This window comes from Mauremys mutica, chromosome 2 (assembly GCF_020497125.1).
Source record: "Mauremys mutica isolate MM-2020 ecotype Southern chromosome 2, ASM2049712v1, whole genome shotgun sequence".
In the NCBI taxonomy this organism is placed as follows: domain Eukaryota; kingdom Metazoa; phylum Chordata; order Testudines; family Geoemydidae; genus Mauremys; species Mauremys mutica.
The window spans coordinates 289622832-289636767 of record NC_059073.1 but is presented as its reverse complement, the minus strand read 5'-3'; positions in this window follow the sequence as shown (position 1 = coordinate 289636767).

The window sequence follows — 13936 nt, the reverse complement described above, 5'->3', positions numbered from 1 at the left end:
TTAAGCATATGCATAAAAATAATATATAGGTTACCACAAAGTTTTTATGACCTTAACCAGATCCGTCTTGGAATGCCGTCTTGAATGGTTCACTCCTGCAGGTGAAAAAACATATTATTTCAACCCAGCTCAGTGCAAGGTGTTTAGGCAAGGAAACAATATTGTGAGGATGGCCGTTACCTTAGCAGCACTTTGTCAGTTTATGAAAAGGGAAGGGCTAGCAAGGATGGCCAATTTTCCCCCCCTCTCACCAGCATCAACCATCAGCGTCTATGGTGGCTCCAATCTGGCATTCTTAGTGCATCCTAAACTCATGTTGATTGCAAATAATACCGATTCAGAACCTATCTTTATACTGCATTGCTCTTATATCACTTGACACTGTTCTATTTTTTTAATGATTTCCAATATTGAGCATCCCATTGGCTATGTACTCAGTCACATGACCAACACTATGCAGCACGAATCAAGAAGAAGGCTGGTGATTATGTGCTGGTTTCAGGAGATTGGGGTTTTATTCTTGGCTGTGCTACAGACTCCCAGTGTGACCTTAGGCAAGTCACTTAGCCCCAGATCCCCAAATATAGTTAGGTGCCTAACTCCAATTGAAATCAATGGAAGTTGGGTGCCTAAAAACCTTTGAGGATATGGGTCTTAGAATTATGTGCTTCAGTTCCCCATCTGCAGACATGGGAGTAATGAGTCGCTTTCTCCTATGCTTTGTTTGTCTTGTCTGTCTATATCAGAGGTAGGCAACCTATGGCACGCGTGCCGAAGGCGCCATGCGAGCTGACTTTCAGTGGCACACACACTGCCCGGGGTCCTGGCCACCAGTCCGGGGGGTTCTGCATTTTAATTTAATTTTAAATGAAGCTTCTTAAACATTTAAAAAAACCTTATTTACTTTACATTCAATAGTTTAGTTATATATTATAGACTTATAGAAAGAGAACTTCTAGAAAAGTTAAAATGTATGACTGGCACACAAAACCTTAAATCAGAGTAAATAAATGAAGACTTGGCACAGCACTTCTGAAAGGTGGCCGACCCCTGGTCTATATTGTAAGCTCTTTGGGGCAGAGATCATTTTTCCTCCTGTGTTTATCCAGTGCTTCTACAGCAAGGCCCCAATCTCAGCTGGGCTCTCTCCATATTACTGTGATATAAATAATGTAACAACACAGTAAAAGAAGCTGCCCATGACAGACAGCACATACCCACTCCCTTGTACTGCCCGCCCCCAAACATCTAATATATAATCCATTGAAGGTCAAGAGTCATACACATGCTTGGCCTCCTGGATGATCTTGGGTAAGTCACGTCCCTGCCTTGTGCCTCAGTTTCCCCATCTGTAAAATGGGGTACAATGAAACTGACCTTCTTGGGAAAGTGCTGTGAGATCTACTGGTGAAAAGTGCTATATAAGAGCTAGATATTTATTAGCATTGTAATTATAATTGGTCATTTTAGTCACTCTGTGTCCAATTCTGCCATCAGTTACATCAGGGTTAATCTGGAGTAATTCCACTGAAACCAGTAGAGTCGCCATGCATTTACACAAGTACAAATACAGTTACTTCAGACCTATGCCAGTGTAACGAAGCAAGATTTGGCTCAGTGTATTATTTTAATTTATTTATTTGTATTGTGTCAGCACCTAGGAACCTTCATCATGGACGGGACCCCATTGTGCTAGGTGCTGCACAAACAGAACAAAAAGAGCTTGCAATCTTTCCTTTGTTTCACTCTAGCTGCTGTGCTATTGTGTGTTTCACTGTGCCGCCTTGACTCTTACCCCTTATCTGTTTTGGCTGGCGCCTCAGAGGACAAGCTGAGGTTGGGGGACAGTCGAGAAGGGGTGGGTACACAACGTTTGGGGTGCATAAGGACACAGTGTGAATCGTGAGCAGTGGAGGAAAGCAGAGCCACCAGATCACTGCAAGGTGAATTCCATCCATTAAAACAAGAGACCCTTTCTTGCAGGAGAATTGGAATATTACGGCCCTGCCATTGATTGAATTGGGAGTTAGACATCTAGGGTGCATCTAACTGCAATAAAAACCCGTGGCACCAAGTCTGAGCACCTGGATCATTTGACTCGGGCTCGTGGGGCTTTGCATGTGCAGCTAAAAATTGTAGCATATCAGTTCAGGCTCAGACTGGAGCTTGGGCTCTGAGACCCTCTCCTCTCATGGGGTTTCAGAGCCCGGGCTCCAGCCCAAGCCCAAAAGACTGAGCTGCAATTTTTAGCCCCATATCCCGAGCCCCATGGCCCTAAGTCAGCTGATCTGGGCCAGCTGTGGCTGTGGCCGTGGCCTGGGTCTTTTATTGCAGTGTAAACATACCTAGAAATAACATTTGTGAATCTGGGCCCGGGAGCCCAATCATCCCTCTGCACTGAACAAACAACTCCCATGGTCAACAGGAGCCGCTCATGCGCAGAGATGGCAAATAGAGACCCAGGGCTGAATGTGGTCATTCCTCCTCTAGCAAGTGGTAAGGTGTTTTGTGTGGGCTTTTGGGGCCTGGCTCCGGGGCACTTGGCCAATCAGTCAGGTCATATTATAAGCGGTGCCAATGCAGGGATAAGGAGTAGGCAGATCTCCCTCTGAATTTCCTTGGTTTAGAAGGATTTGGATTTTTTTTTTAACCTGCATTTCAACAGCCTCGTTCGAAGCGTTTAATATATTCTGTGGTCATGCTCCCAGATCACGCTCCCAGGTAATTAGCATTTTATTATAAAACCTATATCCCAGGCTTTTCTTCAGGGAGTTTCAAATCACATAGGGCCAAGAAACAGAGCGTACATGTCAGCCCACATGTCCCGTTCCATTCTAAGACGACGATCTTTTTCCACATCATTTTGGATCCCGGCCGGGTGAATTTGGGAAAACCCGCCTGGTTTTGGAGGGAGCTGCCTTTGTTTTTTAAGGCTGAGTTTGAGACGGGCAAAGAAGAAGAAATAGCTCAACGTTGCCTCCTCATGTTGGGATTTCAGATGACCTTGCAGTCTGCACAAGGTCAAGCCAGTGCAAGTCAGTGATGGGCTAGGGGTGAACTTTCCCTCTGAGAGCCCCATGTGAAGTGCTCTGGGGTAGGAAGGATGATCTAGGGGAGAAGGCAGTGGAATGAGACTCCAGAGATGTGGGTTTAATCCCTGGTTCACCTATAAATTTCCTGGTTGACCATAGGAAGATTTTTTACAAAATCCCCAAATGAGCCCCTAGAAATAATGAGATTGGCTTGAAAATCGTTGTATTTAAAAATACAACAAATGTTGTGTTATTTTTTTATTTACCCCATAGACCAGGGGTTCTCAAACAGGGGGTCGGGACCCCTAAGGGGGTTGTGAGGTTATTACATAGGCGGTTAGGAACTGTCACCTTCACCTCGAGCATTTTTAAGGGCGTTAAACATACAAAAATGTGTTTTTAATTTATAAGGGGGGTCGCACTCAGAGGCTTGCTATGGGAAAGAGGTCACCAGTACAAAAGTTTGAGATCCACTGTGATAGACTTTAAGGCCAGAAGAGACCATCAAGATCATCTTGTCTGACCTCCTGCACATCGCAGGTCACAGAGCCTCACCCACCCACTCCTGTAATAGACCCCTAACCTCTGGCTGAGTTACTGATGTCCTCAAATCATGATTTAAAGGCTACAAGTGACAGAGAATCCTCCATTTACCCTAGTTTAAACCTGCAAGTGACCCATGTTGCAGAGGAAGGCGAAACCCCCACAAGGTCTCTGCCAATTCCTTCCCAACCCCAAATATGGTGATCAGTTGGATCCTGAGCATGTGGCCAAGACCCAGCAGCATTCCAGCTTTGGAGCATTTAGGCGTTACCTTTCCAAGCTTTTCTCTGCAGCCATAAGGACTAGAAACCTACTATTGTTTTTAACTGAAACGTGGGATTCACCCATTTTATGGCTTAAGTAGCTCGAAAGGCTTTGTGCTGGCCCTCTGCACAGGGGTGAAAGCAGCCTGGCTGGAGGCTATGGGTGGGCAAGGGCGGGCTGAGGGTAGGGCCTGGCAAAGCAGAGAGCACAGAGGGTTGTCTGGCCGCAGCGGGCGCTTCCTTTACAATCGTCCTGGTCATGCAGCCTTAACGTTGGAGAAAAGATCCTCCCTGGCCAGACCTGTCTGACGATCAGGTGAAATGCTTCTGAAACGAGTCTTATGAACTAGTTTTAAGGTGCTAAGGCCCAGACCTGCAAAGGTATTTCAGCCCCAAACTCCCAATGGGAATTAGGCACCTAAACACCTTGGAGGATCCGGGCCTAAACACTTGGTCCAAAGTCCACTGAAGTTAGTGGCAAGAATCTCCTTGACATCAGCAGGTTTTAGATCGGGTCTCAGATTTTGACTCAGGACCAAACCCAATGCTCATTCAGGCAATGAGAATTTTCCCTCTGACCTCAAGGGTGGGTTGTATCAGGCTCTAGGTGACGCTGTAGCATCATTCCAGGCTGACCTGGCATGCCCCCTGCAGGCAGGCCTGGTGTTACGGCTGAACCCCTGATTTTTTTTCATCTCACCCAGAGTCTCAACCGGTCCAGACAGACACACGGATGCTAAAAAGCATTCTTTCAGAGGGCCTCATTTATTAACAGAAAGGCCAACACGCACCATAAACAAAACTCTGCCCCCTACATACTGGATAAATTCATGGTGGCTAAGTCCATAAATGACTGTTAGCCAGGATGGGTAAGAATGGTGTCCCTAGCCTCTGTTCATCAGAGGATGGAGATGGATGGCAGGAGAGAGATCACTTGATCATTGCCTGTTAGGTTCACTCCCTCTGGGGCACCTGGCATTGGTCACTGTCGGTAGACAGATACTGGGCTAGATGGACCTTTGGTCTGACCCGGTACGGCCATTCTTATGTTCTTATGTACATATTAGCCGTTGTTAGTCCATCTGTCCCCCACCAGTGCTTGCCTCCATCCAAGCTCTCTCTAGAGCATCTCTCATTTCTGGTCTCTGTCCTGGTGTTAGGCCTCTTGCCTCTACCAGAGTAAGATCCATCTCTGGAATCCAGGATCTGGAAAGGTCCGTCCACTGCAACCCTTCTCCAGGGACAGCAGGTGATCCTTGCCAGCCTGGGCTTCCTGACAGTGTCTGGGAGACTCCCCAGCTGAGACCCTCTTGGATACCTGCTATCTCCATCTATGATCTCTCTTAGATCACCTCTGACAGGCTCCCCGTTCAGGCCTCACCCTCTAACGACCCCTCTTCAGCCCTCTTCTGGGAGCTCCTCTCTGTAGGTGCTCCCTCAGTTAACTGAGCCTGGGTAACCTTTACTATGTCCAGCTGCTTAATCAGCTATCTAGGGCAGTCAATTACCCCCAGGTGAGGCCTTCCTAAGGCGGTTCTGGGCAGACTGGGTCTAGCTTTTCTTAAAGGATGGTTGTCGTGGGACACTCCAGTAATATTTTTTTCTCTGTCTCCCTTTTTCCATGTTGTCATTTTGGATTGCTGGCGTTTTTGCTGCAAAGGAGCACCAGAGTGTCATAAACAGATAGTTAAGGGTTAATATCTCTTTTACCTGTAAAGGGTTAACAAGCTCAGTGAACCTGGCTGACACCTGACCAAAGGACCAATCAGGGGACAAGATACTTTCACATCTCGGTAGAGGGAAGTCTTTGTTTGTGCTTTTTGTTTTGTTGTCGGTTCTCTCTTGGGATTAAGAGAAGCCAGACGTACATACAGGCTCTCCAATCTTCCTGAAACAGTCTCTTCTGTTCAATATAGTGAGTATTAGTTAAAAAGGCGGATTAGTCTTTTGTTTGTTTTCTTTATTTGCAAATGTGTATTTTGCTGGAAGGATATTTCACCTCTGTTTGCTGTAACTTATATTTTGGCTAGGGGGAAGGGAGTCCCTCTAGTCTATATAAGCTGAACCCTGTAAACATTTTTCCATCCTGATTTTACAGAGATAAATTTTACTTTTTCTTTCTTTAAGTAAAAGCTTTCTTTTTAAGAACCTGATTGATTTTTCTTTGTTTTAAGGTCCAAGGAGTTGGGTCTGGACTCACCAGGAGTTGGGGGGGGGGGAAAGGAGGGGGGATGGTGAATTCCTCTTTGTTTTTTTAAGATCCAAGGAGTTTGGATCAGTGTAGCCTCTCAGGGTAACCAAGGAAGGAAAAGTCTGGGAGGGGAAAGGTGGGGGAATGGTTTCTTTCCCTTTGTGTTAAGACCCAAGGGGTTTGGGTCTTGGGTTTCCCAGGGAAAGTTTGGGGGGAATGAAAAGTGTACCAAAACACTATGGTTTTGGTTGGTGGCAGCGCTATCAGATCTAAGCTAGAATTTAAGCTTAGAAGGGTACATGCAGGTCCCCACTTTTGGACGCTAAAGTTCAAAGTGGGGAGGAAACCTTGACACAGAGACTCATTGGGCTCTGGTGACCCATAGGGTGCCCCACGGGGGCTGTTTCTTTAAGGGTAGAACTTCCCAGACACCGAGTCTGGGTATGGTGCTGAAAAGCTGGTGTTATGAGCAGCCAGTGGGAACAGGACATAGAATGAAGCAGAGCTTTTGCAAGCACCTTAAGAGTGGAATGATCCTTGAACGCAACAGTCTCTCCTCTCTCTGACTGAATTGGCCTGGTCAACACTGGTTCTCCACTTGTAAGGTAACTCCCTTCTCTTCATATATATTCACGCCTGTATCTGTAATTTTCACTCCATGCATCTGAAGAAGTGGGTTTTTTACCCACGAAAGCTTATGCCCAAATAAATCTGTTAGTCTTTAAGGTGTCACCGGACTCCTCGTTGTTTTTGTGGATACAGACTAGCATGGCTACCCCTCTGATCCTCTGTTATGATGCTTCAATTCAGGGACTCCTTATCCAGTTCACTTTGACTAGGGTAGAAACGTTCTAACTCAGACTCTGACCCCACTGAGTACTTTTAACATTAATGTTCCATTGTTTGTCGATTTCGGGTAGGTCTGAGAGGCCAAAATTAGGCTTATAATTGACATTCAGTTGTTATTATCACTGCATTACTTTAGCATGTAAAACACAGACAGGTGCGTGAACATTTGAGGCCCAATCCTGCAGGATGCTGAGGTCCAGAACTGGGCCTGAAAGCTTCCAGGAGCATATTGAGAGCTTCAAACTCCCAATGATTTCCATCAGGATTAAGGGAGCTCTGCTTCTTGTAGGAGTGGTGTCTGAAATGGGCATGATTGGGGGGGCACACATTTGAAAAGTTGGCTGTTGGCATCTTTCAGTGGCTGCTGAGACCACTATGACAAACGCTTCTGGTCCCACCATGACCTCGTCCTACCTCCCCTCACCCTCATTTGTCTGTTCAGTCTCCAGTGTTCACTGTGTGAATCCGACACTGCAACCTCTTAGGGGCAGAGGCAGGCTCTGTGGTTTTTCTTTGTACGAGGCCGGGTACAATGGAGCCCTGATTCCTGGAGGTGTAATAATAACAATTAATAATAAAGCAATAAAGTCCTCAAACAAATAATTACAGAATGTTGAGAATTATTAGGAAAGGAATAGCAAAGAAGACAGAAAAGATCATAAAGCTACTATATAAATCCATGATGTGCCCACACCTTGAATAGTGTGTCCAGTTCTGGTCGCCTCATCTCAAAAAGAATATAGTGGAACTGGAAAAAGTTCAGAGAAGGGCAACAAAGTTGATTCAAGGTATGGAACAGCTTCCGTATGAGGAAAGATTAGGGCTACTCAGTTTAGAAAAGAGACGACTAAGTGGGGCTATGATAGAGGTCGCTAAAATCATGAATGGTGTGGAAAAAGGGATCAGATGAATGTTATTTACCCTTTCCCACAATACAGAAATCACCCGATGAAATTAATAGGCAACCAGTTTAATACAAACAAGCAGAAGTACTTTTTCACACAATGCACAGTTAACCTGTGGAACTCATTGCCATGGGATGTTGTGATGGCCAAAAGTATAGCTAGGTTCAAAAAAGAGCTAGATAGGTTCATGGAGGATAGGTTCATCAATGGCTATTCGCTAAAATGTTCTGGGATGGAACTCCATGCTCAGGGTGATCATTAACCTTTGACTGCCAGAACCTGGGAGTGTAAGACAGTGGTGGGTCACTCCAACTGTGTTCTCCACCAATGCTCTGGCACTGGCTGCTGTCAGAGACAGGATACAGGGCTAGCTGAACCACTGGTCTGACCCAGTCTGGAAGTTCTTATGTAATAATAACGCAGCACCTGAGGACCTCAATCAATGCTTGCTTTGTGCACTATAGTCTAGAACACAGAGCGCTGAAGTGTGATTTAGGAGACTGGGGTCAAATCACAGCTCTCCCCTAATCTGCTTGGGCAAATCACTTCCTTCCCTGTGCCTCAGTTTTCCCCTCTGTAAAATCGGGATAATGATATTGATCTCCTTGTAAAGCACTTTGAGAGCTGAAAAGAACAAGAGCCAGGGATTAGTATGCTTAGCTTCGAAGCGTCTTGAGACAGGGTCCGTGTTTGTGTTCTGGGATTGTACAGCACCTAGCACAATGGGGTCCCGGTCCATGGCCGGTGCTCTTGGGTACTACAGCAGTCATAATAATGAATGTGGCACTGTTATTATAAATAATTCATCCCAAGCCAGTCACCGTTTCCTCCTGACTCTGCTACACGAGGGGCTGTAACAAATTGTTTTTTGGCTTCTTTTTTAAACAATGGAAAAATCAAACCAGTTTCTCTTTCTTATATATATAAGCTCGGGCATATATATATGAAGTGGCATGTGCGAAATAGACGCTGCCCGAGCTTTCACTCTTATGTCTGGTTTCCATGTTTTTTTCAGAGAGGGTTATGCCAAAGCCTTGCTGCTATTGTCTTTTTAACCAACAGGATATGCCAGTGCTTTCCAGTTTTTTGGGGTTGTTTTATAGAGGGATGTAACATGATGCAGCATCCTGTGCCCTTCCTGGTTATTTTCCTAAAATCAGGTTTGCCAGCACCATTTGCTGGACTTTCCAATCAAGGCTGCAGATGTTCATTGGTTTGTGAGCCATTCGATCCGTTTTACGGTCAGCTCCTTGCTTCCAAACAAGGCAGCGTTTACCCTTCTCCTTTGTGCAGCTCTAAAAGAGAGGAGAGATGGATTTTTTTTTTAAAAGCTGGGTTACGTTAAATATGAACTAAAATAATTTTAATACAGTAATAAAACCTTTGAGATCTCATGGCTACAGAAGATCCTACTGTTGTGTCTACACGTGCGCCGAGGGACTGGACTGATAATGTGCTATACGCCATTTTACTGCTGGGGTGTGGCTGATTCTACTGAGGGCCATGGCATCGTGGGCCTAAGTGGGGTTATTCGTGGCAGTCAGGAATGCTTCGGACAGAGAGAGCAGCCCTTCGACGTGGAGGATGTGACCCCTTTAAGACAGTTGGGTGTAGCCCCACCTGCCTCTCAGGTGGTGAGCTAAAAGGCCAGCAAGCAGCTGCATTGGGCAGGCTGGCCGCAGAAGACTCTGGACCAGGGAAGGAAGAATCTTGCCATACCAGTGAAACAAAAGACCTGCCTGAGGGAACCTGCTCTGTCGGCAGCAGCAGGAGTTGAGGAGAGGCCAGGTAGCATGAGCTGGTTGACCTGTCTTGACTAATGTTGGCCTGTGTTTGAACAATAAATGCGTCTAAGAGGAAAGGGACTGAAATACCGATGGATGGGAGCTGATTGGCCTACTGGCCTGTGAATCGGTCTACAGGCTTATGTGAGAGTTGGGAAACTGAGGCAGAGGCCGTGCTGGCACTTGGTTTGGGAAGACCCTGCAATAGACCCATTCCAGCACACAGGATTCTACACAAATGAAAAGAAGGAGTGGTCAGTGTGGACCAATGTGATGGGGGTGGTTATGTTGCTGAAATCAGGGGGTTTACCCCCAGGTTGACTTTGGCCCAATATTGCTTTAAATAATCAAACTGCATTTTAAAAAGTTTATTGTTATTCTCTCACTCAGCCCCTGAAGTTTTCCTTCGCCCCCTTCCATGCGGCTGCCTGCTTCAGAGATGAAGATAAACAAACCTGAATGTGGCTGAACACATGGTTCCCAAATGGGGAGGATTCCTGAAGGAGTGAAACCACAGGAGATCAGAGATTGATTCAGCCTTTCTCCTCTGCATCCTTCAACCCAGGCAAGTATTTTTAGCCGTGCAAAGACCCACATCACCTCTATTGCACCTAGTACTGACATTTCCCCAGGTAGGGACCTGACAGCCATTTTTGTGTCTGCAAAGTTAGTGGGGGGATCAAGTGATGGCTCCCCCGTGGTGAGTTTGCAAAGGAGAGGGTGGGGTGGAGAGATCCTAGAGGGTTGATAGTCCAATGTTCCCTCTAGTTTTTTAAATCCATATGTGGAATGAATTTTGTGATGTGCACCAATATGGAGGTGATGTGTGGCAGGGGTGGGGCTGAGGGATTCAGAGTGTGGGAGGGGTTCAGGGGTGGGGGCGGAGAGTTGGGGTATGGGGGAGTGAAGACTCTGGGGCGGGGCCTGGAAGAGGCATTCGGGGTGTGGGAGGGGGCTCAGGGATGGGGCAGAAGGTTAGGGTATGGGGGGTGAGGGCTCTGGCTGGGGGTGTGGGCTCTGGAGTGGGGCCAAGGATGAGGGGTTTGGGGTGCAGGCTGCTCCTTCCACCACTCTCTTGCCATGGCAGCTCCGGGACCAGGGGAGAGGCGCCTCTCCTCGCTGCACCCCTGCATGGCCCTTGATAGCCTGACTGCGCAGCTTAGAGGGAACTTAGGTTGCTACTCCTCTAGAGTTTCCTTACAGCTTGTGGGATGACGTGCACTTCTCGGCTCACTTTTAAAAGAAAAGTCCATCTCTAACCCTCCAGGTCCCAGACAGAAGCTTGAAAATGTGACCCTCAGCGCATCCTAAAGGCTCAGAAACTAGGAGGCAAATCCAAACAATAGCTGGCAATAGCTAGAAAAGATTATGATTATTAGGCCACTCTCATGATTCTGGGGAGCCGACTAGTGATTTTTTGAGCCTCTGTGGTTGGCGATAGTGTCCACGGGTGTGTGGCTGCTGAGACTCATGTTAGCTGTCATGGGGCAGAACATGATTTAGGGGTCAGTGAAGACCAGGGCAGGCCATGTTAATTACTGCGGCAGCTAATCAGATCACTCCTAACAGTGTCAAGGCCTGGGGAAATATGACCTGTTAGAGGAAGATAAGAACATAAGAATGGACATACTTGGTCAGACCAAAGGTCCAACTAGACCAGTATCCTGTCTTCTGACAGTGCCAATACCAGGTGCCCCAGAGGGAATGAACAGAACAGGTAACCTATCAAGTGATCCATCCCCCGTCGCCCATTCCCAGCTTCTGGCAAACAGAGGTTAGAGACACCATTCCTGCCCATCCTGGCTAATAGCCATTGATGGACCTAGCCTCCATGAACTTATCTAGTTTCTTTTTGAACCCTGTTATAGTCTTGGCCTTCACAACATCCTCTGGCAGGGAGTTCCACAGGTTGGTATGTATTTAACAAAGAACAATGCAGGATTTTAGAATTATTTTGTAAGAAAAGGATAGGGACATTTCTCAGTGTGTTGGATTGAAGATGCTAAATGTCCCGGGGAAAGTATATTGTAAGGAAGGGTTTGGAATAGGAAAAGGAGAACATGTATTTATTTATTATGTTGATGATTGATTATTTGCAGTACCATATTGCCTAGGAATCCCAGTCATGTACCAGGTCCCCACTGTGGTAGGCACTGTGCAAACACTGAATAAAAAAAAAAGACAGGTGGAAGTGAAAAAGGTAATAACTGGAGATATACCAATCTCCTAGAACGGGAAGGGACCTTGAAAGGTCATCAAGTCCAGCCCCCTGCCTTCACTAGCAGGACCAATTTTTGCCCCAGATCCCTAAGTGGCCCCCTCAAGGATTGAGCTCACAACCCTGGGTTTAGCAAGCCAATGCTCAAACCACTGAGCTATCCCTCCCCTTCTTCTAGTGAGAGAAACTAGAGAGGGGGAAATTGCACGGAGGAGAACTTACAATTTAAACACAAAACGAGAGAACAGATGGAGGAGTACAAGGGAACGAGACACTATTGATCAGTACGATGAGCAGCAGTTTATGTGTAACACTGACAGACCCTGGGTGGCGGCAGGGAGGATTGAAGCTGGGATTGCTGGAGTTTAGTGCATGAGCCTCTACAGCATGAGCTAAAAGTCACCTGGCTGTTAGCTAAGGCTGTAGAGCAAACTCATTCTAACTCTCGCTAAGTGGTCTCGGTGCCACTAGATGGCACAGGACACCACACCCAGAAGGTGTGTGGGTTACATATGCACACCAGCAGCCTAACTGTTAAGTTTTTCATAGGGGTCCCGGCAAAGGCGAGTTTTAAGGAGGGACTTGGAGGAGGACAAGGAGATCGCTTTGGGAGCATTTACATGGAGCACCTCCCACACCTGAGGGGCAGCATGGAGAGAAAGCACAAAAATGCCTGTTTGAAAATGTATCCAGTGGGTGATGGAGGCTGGTGTCCCGCGCCAGTCGGAGGCGTGAGTCATCATCTCAATAACAAATGAGAGATGATGGGGGGTGGGGTGGCTAGGCCATGGGGGGCCTTGAAAATGAAGACAAGCCATTTATATTCAATGTAATGGAGAAAGGAGAAGCCAGCGGAAGGACTCAGACCAAGGAGTGACATGGTCAAAGCGACGGGCAGGGAAAATGATCGTTGCAGCAGCATTCTGAATGGGTATGAGCGGGGCAAGACTGCCTCTCTCAAGAGCAGAGAAAAGGACACTTAATTAATCTGTGCTGGTGCTCTGATAGCACAGTGGTGGACATAGCATCAGCCGCTACATGATATATCTAGAGAGAGATTTCCAGGCTTGGCAGGCAGCATGCAAGGAAGAATATCTCTGCCTTCTTTTAAACTGCTCGTGTTTGATTTCTCTTTAACTATATTGGCACCATAAAGGGGCGGGGACTGTGCTGAGCATTTTATAATGTGTGCAAAATTCAGGGCGTGAAAATGTTTCCTTAGCTCATTAGAGAGACCAGTGGGTGAGGTAATATCTTTTATTGGACCAGCTTCTCTTAGTGAGAGAGGCAAGTCTTTGAACTGACACAGAGCTCTTCTTCAGGTCTTCTTCCTTAGGTCACAGCAGACAGTGAAACAAAATGGGAATGGGTGGGTATAGAATAGGTGAAAAAGCCACTAAATCCTGCAGGCTTTCCTTGTGCAAGTGCAGGTACACAGATAGTCATCTTGAATTCAACAGGACTGCCCGTTGCCTTGGTCTTGCCCCTTTGACGTCAACAGGACTTTTGCCAGTATCAGAGTTCATGTTGTAACCTCATGTGACTAAGTATTTGCAGGATGAGTCAGTAAAGAAAGAAGCAGCTCTTCTGCTAATGTAACACCCACAGACCCTGGCGGTCGGGATTAAACCGGGGATCTCTGACAGTAAATACATGAGTAGCTCCTGCATACCCTTAGTTAAGACTGTAGCAGACTCATTAATCCCTAAGTAGTCTCAGTGCTACTAGAAGAGACAGAGCACCAGACCCAAGAGGTGTGTGGGTTATACTAAGTTTTCACAAAGTCCAGAAAGTTTCTTGAAACTGGTCTTCTAGCACTATCATGATTAGAGTTGGCTGCAAGCATCAGGGCCAGGTCTAACTTTGCCGCTCCAAGAAAAAAAAAAAAAAAAAAAAAGGGCCGCCCTCTGAACCAACCCCCTCCCCGCCCCCGAGCACCGCCTCGCTGAACCAAAAAGAAAATCAACCCCCTCTCCCCCCCCCCGAAGCACCACCCTGCCGAACCAAAAACAACAACAACAAAAACCCAGCACCGTCCTGCCGAACCAAAAACAACCCCCCCGAGCGCCGCCCCGCCGAACCAAAAACAACAACAACAAAAAAACCCAGCGCCACCCTGCCGAACCAAAAAAAAATCAATCCCCCCACACA